We start from the raw sequence: 16,945 nt of genomic DNA on the forward strand, positions 1-16,945 counted from the left end.
ACCCGTCCCAGTGTGTCCAAAAAACTTTTCCTGTCCAACCTTGACCTCTTCCTCTCACCTCCCCCACCCCTTCAGTCCCCTAGGGCCCGCCTTTCCAGGTCATAACCCAGCACCTCAGCCATCACATCACCAGCACAGTGGTGCCAGCAGTAACCAGCTTCTGGAGTGTGCTAAGCAGCAGGGCAGCCAGTGTGCCAAGGAGCCAGACCACGGACAGTCCCCCACCTCAAAAGCATAAAAAGTTGGCCAGTGCCCAGCGGAAGAAAGGCAAAACATCTACCACCAAAGCCTCTCCCAGGATTACAGTTAGGAGTGGGAAGACAGCTGCGCCACCATCCAAGGTGGGGAAGGGGCACAGAAAGACAGACAAGTTGCCGAAAACCTGCACGGTGGACAAGACCGCCACCAGCACCGCTGCCAAGGACACCGCCGCCACAAGCACCACTGCCAAGGACACCGCCGCCACAAGCACCGCTGCCAAGGACACCGCCACCACAAGCACCGCTGCCAAGGACACCGCCGCCACAAGCACCACTTCACAGGACACCGCCGCCACCAGCACCGCAGGCCAATGAGCGTCAAAAGCTCTGACGCTACTGGGGCTGCCACAAGCAGGATGAAGCACTCTGGGCACCAAGCCCCCTCCAGAACCAGTGGAGAGATACATCCACTACCTCAGTCCTTGGCAGGATGGAGCACAAAGCCCCCTCCAGAACTAGTGGAGACTGTTATCCACTTGAGAGACTGTTGCTTTGCACTCCCCAGGATAAAGCAGTGGGCAAACCACCCACTGTAGAGACTTGTGAGACTGTGGCTTTGCACTCCCCAGGATAAAGCAGTGGGCAACCCACCCACTTGAGAGACTTGTGAGACTGTGGCTTTGCACTCCCCAGGCTAAAGCAGTGGGCAAACCACCCACTTGAAAGACTTGTGAGACTGTGGTTTTGCACTCCCCAGGATAAAGCAGTGGGCAAACCACCCACTTGAGAGACTTGTGAGACTGTGGCTTTGCACTCCCCAGGATACATAAATGGGCATGGAGACCCCTTGTGGATCTGGCGTCGTGCAAGCATCCGGCTAAGGTGCCCCCCCCTTCCCTTCCCGCTGATGGGCCTTTTGTATTTCGAACTGATGCCCCAGCAGTGTTCTCTCCGTTTTGATCAGGTATCTTGTGTGGGCTTCGCCCATGCATTTTGTCCCCAGTGGTCCACGGACTTTAATGGTGGAATACCTTGGACATATATTATTGGTGTATATATTTGTTAATAGTGTATATATATTTTTTGAATACTGAATTTTAATAGATTGCAATCATTCACCTCATTTCCTTTTGTCTTTGCATTCTTCCCGGGAGGTTGGGGGTGTAACTGTAATGTATGATGATGTATTAGTGTGTGTGTTGTCGTGGGTGAGGGTGGGGTGGGGGTGTTGCATGTTGCGTGTGTCTGTCAATCTCTTTTCCCTCCCCCCTCCCCTGTGTCGTAGGTGCAGTACTCACCGTGGTCTTCGCCGCCGGCGTTCGTGCTCCTGGTAGAGGAGCAGGAAGACAAAGGCAGGGAGTATGTGGAGTTCCGGTTCCATGGCGTCCTGGTTCCTCGTGGGGTGTATGGAGGTGAGCGTTTTCCTTTCCAAGTCCTGTTTCCGTCGTGTTTTTGTTCGCGGTGAATCCGCCCTGGAAAAGGTGGCGGATTGGACTGTTGTAATACTGTGGGTGGTACATTGTGTTCCGCCTGTTTGTTGGCGGTTACCGCCACGGTGTTTGTACCGCTGTGGCGGTTGGAGTGTTAAAGTGGCTGTCTATGTTGGCGGTTTCCGCCACTGTCGTGATTCAATTTTTTTTACCGCCGGCCTGTTGGCGGTATTACCGCCGCTTTAACACCGACTGCCAGGGTTGTAATGATCACCAAAGTCTCCCTGAGAGACAAATGGAATCACCTGACGCATAATTGGGACAAGGTGGCACAGAAACGTCAAGTCGATGATCAGACGTAAACCCCCTGTGACTTTCCTGGCCACGAAGACACAGGAATGGCATCCATACCCCTTCTCCCAAGGAGGAACCGGCTGAAAAGGTAACCTACAGGACCAGGGACGTGAAACTATAGATGAGAGTCGACTGCGTCACTGGATCCCAAGGCCAAGCAGTCTGAAGAAAGTGAGGATCCGGAACGCCTGGAGGAACATCCAGATAAACACCCTGGGAAACTACCAGAAGAACTTAGGCATTCATGATGGAAGTAGCCCAAACTGGAAGAACTTAGCCAGGCGCCCCCTGACCAGAGAACCTAAGGGGCCGGCCCGATCAGGAAGGAGGCTCCTTAACACCTCTACCACCAGGCTGACGATAGGCACCCCCAGAAGGAGGACCAGCACGCCGGAAAAGGGAGCGGAGAGGGAGGGAATCGGGCTGGTGGTACCGAAACTGATCCCCCCACCTTCTACCACCATCCTAAACCTGAGGCCACAGACGGAAAGACTGAACATGATTCTGACATATAAAGGAGGGCCTAAGGACCTTCACCAGTCCAAACCCAAAGTTTAGAACCACCAAGGTGCACGGAATAAAACAAATCATCTGGGAGGAATCAACCCTCCAGCCCCTTGGAGATGACAATGAGCATGATACGGGACAGCAAGACAGAGAAAGCAGCTCCTAAATGGCAGAGGAAAAACAATTGAAATCCTGAACAAGGGACTGAGAAGCATAGACACCAGAGACCTGGATGGGGATGCTGAACTTGATGAGGAAGTGGTCTGCCAGGCGACTGCAGTGGGCTCGTCAACTCTGATGTTGCAGAAGTTGGTGAAAACAGGGTCTAGTATGTGTTCAACGACGTGCGTAACTCCCTATGTACGTTGGGTGAGGCCCAAGTCCCCAAGATCTTCAATTAATGTTAATGTTACTGAGACAGGGTCGGTGTGGTCTTCTAGGTGGAAGTTCAGGCCTATGAGTAGGATGAAATTACTATCAGTGAGTGGTGTGACAAAGATCGTTATAGTGTTGGTGTGCAGTCCCAATGGCCTGTGGATAAGAGTGCCACTTAGGGTGAAGTTGGCTGGGATGTGAAGCTTGAACAACAAGATAGAGGATGTTAGAGGCTGAAGAGTCCATTGATATGGTGCAGCTGATGGTGTTCTTGTGGATGATGGCGACTGAGCCTCCACGTTTGTGAAGTTAGCCTTGCCTGGCAATCTTGTATGCTGGGATAGGTGGCTGTGGTGATGTCAGGTGATGATGCAGCGTTCAGCCTGTTGTCTGTGAGGAAAATTAGGTCAGTGGCATTGTCATGCAGCTGGTCCCAGATCTCTGTGGCATGTTTGGTGAGTGAGCAAATGTTGAGGAGCATGTATGTAAATGTGGAAAGTTGTGTGAGTGGTTGCAGGACTGTGTGAATGTGAGATAGTGGTGTGTTGGCTGCAGTAGGAATGTGGAGTATTGAGTTGGTAAGTGCATGAAAATGTGCAGGAAGCACTGAAGAATGATCTCTTGGTGTTGTATGGTGCGGCGAGGTAGCAGAGGTTGCTGTAGCAGCCAGGGTTGACACCAGAGGGTCGCAGCCTGGAAGCGGCGGTAGGGTGGAGGACCAGGGTTCGTGGCACTGGGCATGGTCCAGGTGCGGAATGGTGCAGACGGGCTTACCTTTGGTGTGTCATTGGTGTGCCTGCTGGTTTCCACACTGTGACAGCCATTAAGTAGGTTCTGGGAGTGGAGAGGAGCGATGTCACTTCCTGTACAGATGAATAATTGAAAATGCAGTGATGCCACTACTTGGGCAGATGGATGATGGAAATGACACTAATTCTTGGCTTCTTCTTTTAAAGACAGATTTGACGAGAAACCAGTGATGTCACTTCTTGTGCTGATGGAATGCGGAAAATCCAGTGATTTCCCTTTCTGTGCACATGAATAATAGGAAATCCAGTGATGTTACTTCCAGTGCAGATGGATGAAGGAAAAGACTTCTCTTGTTTGGCTTTTAAAGAGCTATGATCAATTATTTGGTGTGTCAGTCTCATTGTGTTTGTGACATCAAACTTGGGTTAATGTAAATCTGAGCTCTGATTTTGATTTGCCTGAGCAGAGCCACCTAAATCCACAATCATCCTTTGAACGGTGCTTCTAATGGCAGCAGGTGCTGGCTCTGACTTCCCAGTCATTTTCAGGGACCTTTCGGGATGTCTTCTGTGTGCCAACTGTATTCTTATCATTGGTGTCACTGGGGTAGGACTCCTGATCTTACAGGTGATCATAACCGGGGCCTTTTTGATGGTATGCATGATTGTTTAGCCTAAATTATTGGTTAGGGCTTATTGGTTAGGGATTTTTATCGATCTTTTGGAGGTCAGGCCCTTGTCTGAACTGTTCTTGTATGGAGTTTCCCAGTTTCTGGGCACAAAGAGAGGATAATGTTTTGAAGAGGTGCATTTGTTCTGCTTTTGATATCTTGATGTAAATTTCATCTTCTCACTTAGCTTCTTTAGTCTCTTTATGTTCTTTCCTGCTATGGGAATGGTCTGAGCAGGAGGCGCATCAGTCTCCTTGACTGACAACTCTTCCCCAGACATAGATGCTGTGTCCATTTCCAGCTCACATGAACATGTACACGAATTAGAGCTGCCACTTGATAATTTGGGGTCCTTCTGTACAAGATCATTGCATCAAGCTTCCCACATTAAAAATATATTTTGTGGCATTGTGTGAAAACCGCCCTTTAGACTAGCATCATCTATCTTTTGCGGGGGTAATAGGTGGCTCGGGGGTTAATGTAATCGATATTTCCACATCTTGTGTTGTAGTATCGGGGTAATCATGAGATCCTGACTGCTTTAATAGAATTATTGATGGCGCGGCTGGACATTTTAGGTCTAGAACAAGTACGTAGGCATCTAAATTGGGCTGCCTGGGCTTTACCTTCTTCTTCCATCAGATCTTCATTAATTGCTGTCATTATATCGGGGAGGGATGCAAGTTTCTCACTCAAAGGGCTGCAATGACAAGTGGCCCTCTCCTCGATCACTAGATTTTGAGCTTTGACTAGTAATTGATGATTTTAGCCAGATTATTTTGCTGTTGATGGCCATAGTATAGGTGGCTAGCGTTTGGAGGACTGAGATCTGAATGTCTAATTTGCCAGGGTGCATCACTGCAACCTGTGCAACTGAGGTCAGCGCTCTATGAATGACTTCCCACCCTGATGTCAAATTATGCTCAGCCTCCTCCAATTTAAGGTGAGGTTGTTCATTATTAACTTGTTCATTTATTGTCTTTGCAGGAAGTGCTAGGATTATCGGAGAAGCCGGGATGCATGTCCTGTAATTTATCATCCGTGTGGGAAGCACCAGGGTGTTCAGAGAAACCGGTTTATCTGCCCCACGGACTGCGAAGTTACTTAGGCCCTCATTACAACTTTGGCGGGCGGCGGAGGCCGCCCGCCAAAGTTGCGCGTCGTGAATACCGCACCGCGGTCGGAAGACCGCGGCGGGTATTCAGAGTTTTCCCCTGGGCTGGCGGGCGGCCGCCGAAAGGCCGCCCGCCAGCCCAGGGGAAAACGACCTTCCCACCATGAAGCCGGCTCGTAATCGAGCCGGCGGAGTGGGAAGGTGCGACGGGTGCTACTGCACCCGTCGCGTATTTCACTGTCTGCTATGCAGACAGTGAAATACATTTTGGGGCCCTCTTACGGGGGCCCCTGCAGTGCCCATGCCGTTGGCATGGGCACTGCAGGGGCCCCCAGGGGCCCCGCGACTCCCCCTCCCGCCATCCGGTTCCCGGCGGGAGAACCGCCAGGAACTGGATGGCGGGAGGGGGAGTCGGAATCCCCAAGCCGGCGCAGCAAGCTGCGCCGGCTTGGAGGATTCCTTGGGGGCAGCGGGAAACCGGCGGGAGACCGCCGGTTTCCCTTATCTGACCGCGGCTAAGCCGCCGCGGTCAGAATGCCCCGCGGCGCACCGCCGGCCTGTCGGCGGTGCTCCCGCGTGCCGCGGCCCTGGCGGTTCTATACCGCCAGGGTCGTAATGAGGGCCTTAGTGTCCCACAACCATCTGGGCCTTGTCCCTACTCTGGCTCATAGTTGACAACTCCGCTCATACCTTGCTTAGTGGCATAACAAAGGCCCCCGCAGCTCCCCATTCAGCATACTGTGCATGGATGACAGGTGTCTGACTGGGTCTAGGTGGGATGGGGCCCCCTCCAGGTGCTTTGCAGAGGGGACCCCTCAAGTGACCCCTGAATGCAAGGCTGTTGTTAAGGATGGATTTCCTCCGTTGCCACTATGGGTTTCTTGCTCGCCTGCTTCTTACTTGTGAGGGATCCCCTACACGTGCTATTGTTGCCCAGTGGCTGCAAAGGGGTTGAACAATTGTCTCGGAGAATTCTATGTCAGAGCCGGAGGCGATGATTATGCATTTCTCTCTTCCACTTTTTATCAAACAGCCAGTTCAAAGTTCAACAGAGAAAAAAAAGAATGCTACATATCCCATAGTCCATAACACATCTCCGTTGTAACCGATGTCCAATCCAACCACAGTCCGATTGTCCATATATATATATCCCCCGTTCTCTTTCTTCACTTGCTCTGAGTGCCAGTTGTCACATCTTTCCTAATCTGACTAGCCATATATCACATTATTTTACTGTGTGCTTTTTCTGTCTAACTCATACACATATATATTTTTTCCTTAGTGTATTGTACATGGAGAAAGCGTTGGCGCGGCAGGCAGCAGCCCGAGCGCAGGTTCGTTTCTTGTTGACACATCGGGTCCACCAGAGTGCGCTCTTTTGCGCCGCTACTGTGACCTGGATCATGCGCAGAGAAACGGATCGGGTCGCCGTGCAGCGTTCGATTGTTTTTGCTTCACATTGAGAGGAAGAAGCCTGTTTAGTATAGTACTCCTATTTTTCCCCTTCCAACTCCTGCAGAACACCACTTTTACGGTCAGTTTCAGCCCATCGGAGGGCCCGGCCGTGGTACCAAATGAGGGGTAATTTGATTTAGGCTGGCAGAGCATTGCGGGGGGCTGCCAATATTACCTCAGGGCATTTTCTGACAGGAAATCTTTTCCTCAGTACCAGAATCTGTGTGCTCACACCCTCTATCCATGTTGTCCCTGCAGGACTACGAATAGTCCCGTAATAGGCCTACAGAAAAGAGCCCCTCTCAGTGCCGCCTTCCACCAGAGGTGGATGCCATCTTGTTGCAGGCCATTGCTAAAGCCCGGGCCCCTCTACAGGAGAGCTTGGCCAAGCTGTCAGCCCAGGTCTCTATGAGGGCAGGCATGTTTGGGGATACAGGGGCTGGCCCAAATTGCAATAAAGCATTAGTTCCCAAGAAATTGTGCAAACGTGACACGGGGCACCTGGATGGCTTTAAGCGTCTCACCAAAGCCTTCCATAGTGCGCGCACGTTAAAGCAGGCACCCTTCCGGGGGATGTATGGCCAGAGAGACTGGTGACGATGTCAACCCTATAGCCGACCCTGAGGAAGGGTTACCTCTACAAGGAAAGGGTGACACAGATGGCAAGACATCCTCTGATGAGGATCGTGACCCCGGTTGGCCATGGCGCCCGGCTACCACCAGGCCAGACCCTGATGAAGGGGACAGGTCCACCTCAGAAATGTTCGACCCAGAGGGTATTTATCACCCCAGGTCTTCAGAGTGGCGACCGGACCAAAAAGTCGCAGAGTACATGGCCATCAAGATCAGACAGCCTCTAGACCAGGAGGTTCAGGCCAGACTAAGGGTGGAGTGCCCTAGTACTACTCTGGAGGGCAAAGTGGCAGCTATACCAGACATTGACCCTAAACTGTGCACTTTTTTGGGAAGTACAGTAAGGACCCTAAAAAGAAGGGTGTGCCAAGACAAACTTTTGGATGTGTTGGGACCCCTGACACAGGTTATCCAACTGGCCGAGCAGGCGAAGCACACACGCAGACCACTGCCTAAGGACATAGTAGCAGGTTGGGCCCAGAGGGCAGTTTGTCTTCTGGGGAATGCCAATTGCGCCATCTTGGCGGAACGGCGCCACACCCTACTTAAAAAAAATCGACCCTAAACTTAGGGAGCTCTTTGGTTCTGAAGCAGAGGCGGTCGCCCACAGCCACCTGTTTGTTGACCCTATTGTCAAAGAATTGGGGAAATTCGTGGAAACCTTTTCGGCGCTGGATAAACCGCAGACATCCATCAAAAAGATCTTCCCCGGGAAGGTTTTTGGCTGAGCCAGAAGAGGTAGGAGTCCCAACCCACAAGGCCTGGAGGAAACTAAGCCAAAAGGAACAATGGTTGGCGGGATGGCCGACAGGGAACATACTTTCCCAACTGGGGAAGAGGGAAGAACAGACCCAATTGAGGCGCCCGTGGTGGAGCAAACACTCCCGGAGGAACTAACAGTTTCCCTTCTTACCCTCAAGCTCAGGGGGGAGGTTAAGGAAGTTTGCACATAGATGGGCGAACATCACCTCCGACGCCTGGGTACTACAGACAGTGGAGGGTTTCCACATAGAGTTCTGGGGAACCCCAGTACAGGGGACACCAGCAAAACTGTTTTTTTTCTTGGCGGCAGACATGGCTCTGATAGATTTAGAGGTACAGGACTTTCTTGCAAAAGGGGCCATCTGCAAGTCAGTACTCCGCCCCTAGGGGTTTCTGAGCAATATCTTCCTGGTAGAGAAAAAATACAAAGGTTTCCGCCCAGTCATCAATTTATGGGCATTCAACCACTGGGTGGTGTACAGGCACTTCAATATTTAGGGCATCCACATGCTCATGGACCTCCTCCTTCAAGGGGATTGGATGATACGGTTAGACCTTAAGGATGCATACCTCAAGGTCCCGATCTTTCCCCCACACTGCAGGTTTCTACATTATATGGAGGCAACAAGTATTCAAATTCAAATCTCTCCCATTTGGACTATTGTCAGCACCCTGGTGCTTCATAAAGCTGCTCAAACCAGAGGTGGAGCACCTCAGGATCCAAGGGGTATGACCCATAATTTATCTGGACGATACCCTCTCGATGGACCAGCCCCGCTCCCAGCTTCTGTGTCACGCAAACATGACTATTGTAATGCTTCAGGAACTGGGGTTCGTCATAAAGCGTGAGAAATCTGATTTTATTCCTTCCCACACTATGACCTTTGTAGAGTTCCTCATAGACTCCAATGCGGCCTCCCTCAGCCTTCCAGCCAAGAAGGTAGCTAAGATCAGGAAAGAACTGGGGAAAGTTCTGAGGAGGGACAAGATCTTCCTTAGACAGTAGGCCAGAATTGTGGGACTTTTGTTGTCCTCGATCCAGGCCATATTCTCGGGGCTGCTTCATTACAGGGCCCTACAACTTTTGAAGGCTTGGCACCTCCGGCGGGGAGTAACTTACTTGGAATTCATATCCCTTTCTCAGGAAGCAAGGACGGAGCTGCAGTGGTGGATAGACCACATGGTGGCTTGGAACAGCAAAACAATCTTCGGATCTTCTCAGGACCTGATCATAGAACTGGCCGCCAGCCGCCAGGGCTGGGGGCCAGATGTGGAGAGATTTTGATGGGAGACCATTGGATGCAGCAGTAACTCAGGCAGCAGTAACTCAGCCTGCATATCAACTGCCTGGAGCTTCTGGAGGGGTGTTTCATGATGAGGTCCCTGACGCGAGACAGAGTTTCTTGTTGTACTCTCCCGAGTATAGACAATGTGTCCACAGTCCAATACATAAACTGCCTGGGCGGCACTCACTCGAGGGCATTGGCGGAACTGGCATAGGATTTTTGGCATTTCTGCCTCCAGCACCAAATCTCAGCAGACTATCTTCCAGGTACACAGAATACCCTAGCAGACTGGAACTCCAGATATTTGGAGGACACCAGCGACTGGCAGCTGGACAGGAGGGTCTTTGCGGCTCTCATGGATCACTGGGGTCCGTGTTCAGTGGATCTTTTTGCATCCAGGCTGAACACTCAACTGCCGAGGTACTTCAGTTGACACCCGAACCCGGGAAAGGCGGCACTGGATGCATTCCTGCAGGAATGGGGGAAGGAGCAAGTGTATGCCTTCCCTCCTTTCATGCTGATACAGAGAGTGACAGCTCAAGTGTGTCATCAAAGGGCATCAGTGATTTTGGTAACTCCCCTGTGGAGATCACAGGTGTGGTTTCTGACACTGCTAGAACTCTCTTACGACTTCCTGCTTCTTATCCCGGTTTTTCTGTGGATACTCCTAGACCCTCGAGGTCAGCCACACCCTTAGGGACATGTAAGAGATATAGATCAGTATGGAACTGGTGGGTTAGTTGGTGTGTGGAGAAACATTTGGATCCCGTGGGAGCCCAAATTACAGATATCCTGAATTTTTTGGTCGAATTTGCTGATTCTGGCCAATCATACTGCATGGTAAACTCGTTTAGATCGGTGATCTCGTCGGTTACCCCTCTTTTCATAATTCTCAGGTAGGAGTTTTCGCCAGAGGGAGTTATCTTTACTATATCTAGGAGAACCAAATGCAATACCAGCTTTTGATAGATCACCTAAGTCATGTGTGGTCAGAAGCCTGAAGGCGCATGAGGAGATGACGGCAGAGTACCACCACCCCTGGAGAAAGACAGCTGTTAATCTCTATCAAGAAACCTTTTAAAGCAGTGTACTCCCCGTCTATCACAAGGTGGGTAAAGTAGAATATGGCAGAAGCGGGAATCAATGTTCCGTTTTTTGGTGGACACTCCACTAGGGGGGCCATGGCTTCTAACGCCATACAAGTAGGTGGCAGGTGTGAAGATATTATGAGCTCAGCGGACTGGTCGTCTGAGTCTACCTTCAAAAGGTTCTACTTTAAGCCGATTCACGAAGCGGCTACGCTGGTGGTGAGTAAGCTTTGAACATGCATAATCCCCGCCTCCATTCCTGACATAGAATGAGAAATTTCCTAGCTATGTTCTTAATAGAATTAAAACTTTTCTTCCTGATAGCTAGGAAATTTCTCACGTACCCCACTTACCGTGGTAAGGCACTGCGTTCCCATAGGCCGCGGCGTACATCTAAGCCCTCCCTGCATTGCCTGGTATTTTCTGTTACTGCCTTAGGGCTTGGAGGAGGATTGTACTGTTCGTGCTCACTGCGTGGCCCAGAGTTGTGTTCACTGGAATCCATATTGAGGAGGAATCCATATCGAACATGGGCGCTCAGAAATGGCGAAGGAGTTTTCGGCACCGTCAAAAAGTTTCCATGGATTCCCTTGACATGGTTGATGTCCTTGGGTTTGGGTGGCTGTTGGAGTGATTCACTCAGGAGGCCACAGGTAGTGGTGCTATTGTTCATGTACTGCCCAGTCTGTGTTGCCATTGTTTGCTCACACTCTTTGTGTTTTCATCTGATTATGAACTCCACTTGGTGCCTGTAGTGATAATGAGCTGCATGTTCTCATTCTAATTCACCAGTTGTACTTTGTCGCCTTTATCACCTTTGTAGCCATTAGTTTCTATGGTTCCCAGACTTATCAGCTTCTTGGCTTCTTGTTAGCTTGTTGGCTGTTCAAACCTGTAACTGGGAGCTTTAGAAACTTGAACGCATGGATGTGTGAAAGGTGCTAAGAGCCTTTATGACTGGCCTAAGAATCAGTGAGTTGGAAGGAGAGTAACGGATGCCAGAAACTTTCAGGCTGTGCGCTTAATATTAGCACGACTGGTTGCTTGGTGGGGTTGTTGCCCTTTAGCTGCTTACTGGCTTGTAGGTGATGGTTGCAACAGCACAAATGCATGGGTATTCTGCCAGAAAAGCCTGGATGGACTTGACTGCTACTTGAAAGAACGCTATACAGGCCTGTCAGATTCTTGTCACCATCGCCAATAATGTGCTACAGTTGATCTAGCCGGGGCACAGTCGAAGTGAGGTGGTAAGAGTGATGCAGTAGAAAAAGAAGATAAAGGAGTAAGATTAGGGTGCAAGCTGCACCAGGGCTATCTGCCATGGGTGCCTCCAGAGATAAGTGGCCACCCACTGTCACATAACACCTGGCACACCCTTACTCACAGGCAGAGGTCCCCCTCCCACTCGTTGACATCAACCCAAAATCACCAGTGGCCTCTGTTGCTGATGGAGTCAGATGCTGGATGGGTGAGGTACAGTGATGCAGCAAGGTGCAGGTGCTGACTCACAGAAGTGGAAGCAAGGCAGAAGCAAAGCTGGAACAAGGCATGGCTGTCGCCAACCAGCTGGATGTAAACCGCCCGTTGAGTCGCACTGGTGTGTGTGAGGGTGACCACCTGGCATGGAGGCAAATAAAGGAGGGGACTGTAAAAAATCAGGACACGGTCAAAATGTAAGGCAAAAATTCAAGACAATAATTCAGGATAAATGGAGGACTGGCAGTACCCCACTGGTTTAACAATGCATTTATTTACTATTTTATTTTTTGCACTACTTATTCACTGTGCTGTGTATGAGGTTGCCTTTAGGTATGCTACATTCAGATGGCACATTATGTCCTTGTTCAATAGTAAATTAATGCCCTTGAGCACAGTGTCAAGGGCATCACTCTTAACCTCATGTACCCACTCTTTCTTGGATAGAAAGCAACAGCAACATTTAGATTACGTTTCTAAACATTTCAATACACATGGTAAACAGTTTGGAAAACATTAAGGTAAGTTACTTTTTCACCTTGTGCTACTTTGGGTAAGTTGAACAAATACATTTGGCTCACCTGATTCTCCTCTAGATGTCAAACCTAAAAAAATATTGAGAAAGAGCAGATGGGGTGGGTGGGACTCTCACATCTTTCAACAAATGTCAGGATGCGAGGTATCCACAACTTGTGTGTAGTCTCACAGCACCAAGAAGGCCCAACTGCTGCATTAGAATTTGTGTCAGGGACTATATATTTATCTGAGAACTGGGAGCCTGACCACTAGACAGAGTAAGAGCAGGATGAAGTCAAGATCAGATGGGAGATCCGCAGATATTGATTTGAAGAGTCATTGCTAAGAAACGGATAAATAAGAAAGCGAAGAACAAGGCGGGGCAATTCCTAAAATCAGATGGGACCTCTATGAGTACTGGAAAGTACTGCATGCCTTTAGAGTAGTTTCACTAGAGAGATCAGAAACAGAAGAGGCACTGTCAAGTGGTTGAATAAGCAGCACCCTCCCATCCTGGAAAACTGCCAGTGTGATGGTCCCTTGGTAGTGCTTGTGAAGGGCGGGTAAGGGACAGCCCCTTGGAATGTTCGGCCGTCGGCAATTGTCCACTCTGTCCATGTCTAAAAATAGCTCTGCAGTCGATCCAAGCCTGAACCAACTCTCTGCCTAATCCCTAAGGGCCAAAGAGCAATGAGAGCCTTCAAAATATTTGGGATACAAATTACACAACAAACAAAATATAAGAACGTGACTTTAAAATGTAGAAAGTGTTTCTTTAACACATGGAAGTGTTTCATTTTAGTATATTTGATCACAATATTGCATTACATTGCACTGACAATTATTTGAACTAGAAGTTTCTGAACATGAACTTTAAAACATTTATTGATCCTCCATCCTGACAAAGCCATGAGTGAACAAAGCATACAAACTGTCAGGTGTCCCTTATGTCATGGCCAATTTTATTTTTATGGACAGAGGAACATTGCAGGCTATTGAAACATACAGAAGTGAAGTTTTTACACAGGACCCATCTTGAACTGAATTACTTGAAGGTTATCTTAAATGTCATTTTCAAGTATACTAGACACATGAAGCAGTCTGTTAAGTAAAGACAGATCACAGGTTAATTTCACACAATGTTTTTGGACATGGCCCTTCTCTGGGGATTTCCCTGAAACCTTTTTGCTTACACTTACATGACTGTTTCAGGGGCTGTACCCTGGAGTGTCCTGTAAAAGGGTATGCCACATACCCAGGTGGGTACAGCCCTTGCTACTAGTGGAATGTTGCGCTGAGTGGTCCACCCACCAAAATAACCTGTCAAGCATGTATCTCGCCTGACAATGCAGGACTGTGGAGGCCCAGTTGCGCTGGTGACCAGGTTGGCAGGTCTAACTCTGTAGCCAATCCTGAGTGGGCTATCCCCTACCCCTAGAGCACCCCCTGAAGGGCAGGTAGTAGATGGAAGGCTGGGCAAGTACACATGGGTGTCCCATGCCACAGTGGTAACGAACCCCCATGTGGGTTTTCCCTACCTAGGGCATCAGCTCTTCCCATAGGGTTTTGCTGATTCTTTCTCCAGTGGCCTTAGGGCCCTGGGCACTTTTCCATTGTAAGAGCAGTGTGAAAGTGCGTGCACATTTCCTACATATGTTAGGAAGTGGTGCTGGAAAGTGCATGCATGCCCACTGGTGTTCCAAACATGTGTTGAGCCTGTCACAGCAGGCCTGTGTGTTCGCACTTGCACCTATGGTGTTCTTAAATATGTGTCCAGCCTGTCATAGCAGGCCTGTGTATGTGCACTTGCACTTATGATACTCTTAAACTTGTGTCTAGGTTGCCAATGCAGGCTTGTGTGTGCACAAGGCACATATGCCCAGGGGGTGAAGAACACCCATGTGTGTTTTCACTGCCTATGCGAGCTGCTCTGCTTATAGGTTAATATGGAAGACATCTACAATTACTCCTAGCTGCAATAGTGTAGCAGCCTCATAATGTTTGGTATCATTGGATTCCTCCTGACAAACCACTTCCTATGATAAAGGTGTTTTTGTAAATAATAACTTAGAAATGCCACTTCTAGAAAGTGGACATTTCTATGCCCTAAAATGCTGTTATGTGCCTTTTAAATTAAACTCTAATCCACACTGGAGGCTGGGGGAGCACATCTGTCCACCCCCCAGCAAGAGCTATAAACTGTGGGCACACAACTGGAACAACAGACCTCTGCCATTTCAGGGCATGGCTGGATAGATTGGAGGGTCAGGTTTTGACACTTGGCCTCTTGGGGCCAGGTCATGGCTCCACTAAAGATTAAGATCTGCACTCCATAGCCCACATGGCAGACATAACTGAAATTTAGGGGAGACATCTGAGCCTGCCCTGACTTCAAAGGCACACTACAGAGTAACTACTGGTGCCACACTGCATCAAATTAGAGATAAGCTTTTGGGGATGCAGGACTGGAGATATTGGACTGGTGCACACTGGCAGAGGAATCTGTTGTGCACAAGGAGAAATTACTGCCCTTGGAAGGGACAGTGCACCCTTTATGAACTGTGGCTGGCCTGGGCACCCCGAAGTGTGCTCTCCAAGGACTTGTTGGCTTGCCCACTGTTCTATGGGGGAGGTCTCAGGGACATCAAAGACCTCCCACAAGGGACCTACACCTTCTACCTTTGACATCTATAGAGCGGTGCCCTCCTAAGTGCCCATATCGTCTGCTGGATTCCAACTGGTAGCAGCAGTGTGAGTGTGGAAATGGGTATTGTCCCTGAAGACTGGATTGCCTGGAGCAGGGCCCTCAAAGTACTTCCCGCATTGAAGGAGTGTGGCCCTTCATCGTGGGGCCTCGACCCGCATAAGCGTGTTTTGGTGAGCGGATTCATCGGTTGCAAGATCCCGCGTGGCCCACTTCGTCAATTGTGGCACATTTCTCTTGTGCGACAAGTTGACTGCGTGCTCATGCGTGTGGTGTCTGTCTCGAAGGTTGTGACCCTCTGAGGTGGGGACGTACCCGTAGCAGTGCTGCATTCTACCTTGTGTGGCACAGCTGAATTTGCGTCTTTGTGTGTGACCAACTTAAATCATCGCATACCAGACATTGTGCCTCATTCCAGGGAGGTATGGAACTGGTAGCACTTTGTGTGTGATTGAAATTATCTGGTGTGCCTCAAGCCATTGTGCACCAGACACTGTGCCTCATTCCATGGAGGCATGGAATTGGTAACTCTTTGTGTGTGATAGGAATTGCTGGTGCAACGCAAGGCATCTCGCATTAGACGCTTTGCATAAATCACATTCGGAAATATGTGCCTCATTCGAGGGAAGTACAGAATTGGTAACTCTTCATGTGTGACCGTAATTGTCTTGTGCGACTCAAATCATCGCGCACCAGACGTTGTGCCTCATTCCAGGGATGCATGGAATTGGCAACTCTCTCTGTGTGATCAGAACTGTCTGATGCAACTCAAGTCATCACCTACCAGACATTGGCCCTCATTACAACATTGGCGGTAAAAGCCGCTTACCGCCGTGCAGAAGACCGCCAATACACCGCCGCGGCCGCGGAATTCCGCCACAGCTATTATGACCCACTGTAGTGCTTCTGTTCTTATCTCGTTTTTAGCACTTACATAACATATCAAGAATGCACTTCTGAGTTCAAAGAAGACTTTTATTGTTGTTAATTCTTCCCCAACCGCTATTTCGTAAATGACGAATCAGTAGATTTCAAGCACACGTTAATGCACAGTTTGCAATATACACAGCAGGTTATATTTATAAGATATTGAATGCAAAGCAAAACAAATACTTCACCGTGTGAGAAACTATTTACAGCTTCATCTTTCTAGGGTCTGCAAGCTGATGACTCCTTGTCAGCTGCGAGAAAGAGATTTATCTACCCACACGGGATGCTGGCAACTGGCGCCTAGTTCCAGCACGAAGTCAGGCAGATTAGAATCTGATTCTCTGAAGCCTGTGACATCCGTTACAAAGGTGTGCCCCCTCCTCTCAGACTCGGGAAAACTACGCAAGCCTTTGGAGATTGGCCAGATCTCCTAGACTGCTCCTCTTCCCAGGCTCGAGCAGAGAAAAACACCCAATGTACCCTCTCTTATCAGGTCTAGTCTACTGTGAGAAGAAAACAGCTTGGTTCATCTTGTGCAAAAACACAGCTTGGAAAAATACAGCTTGGATTCTCAACTGCAATGTCTAACTCCACGTTATAGGCAATAGGCAGCTAACCTAAATATCAAATGCAATGTCTAGTGTCATATCAAAGCCAATAGGCAGCTGAGCTGAATACAAAATGCAATGTATAAT

Source organism: Pleurodeles waltl, chromosome 6 (genome assembly GCF_031143425.1).
Source record: "Pleurodeles waltl isolate 20211129_DDA chromosome 6, aPleWal1.hap1.20221129, whole genome shotgun sequence".
NCBI lineage: Eukaryota > Metazoa > Chordata > Amphibia > Caudata > Salamandridae > Pleurodeles > Pleurodeles waltl.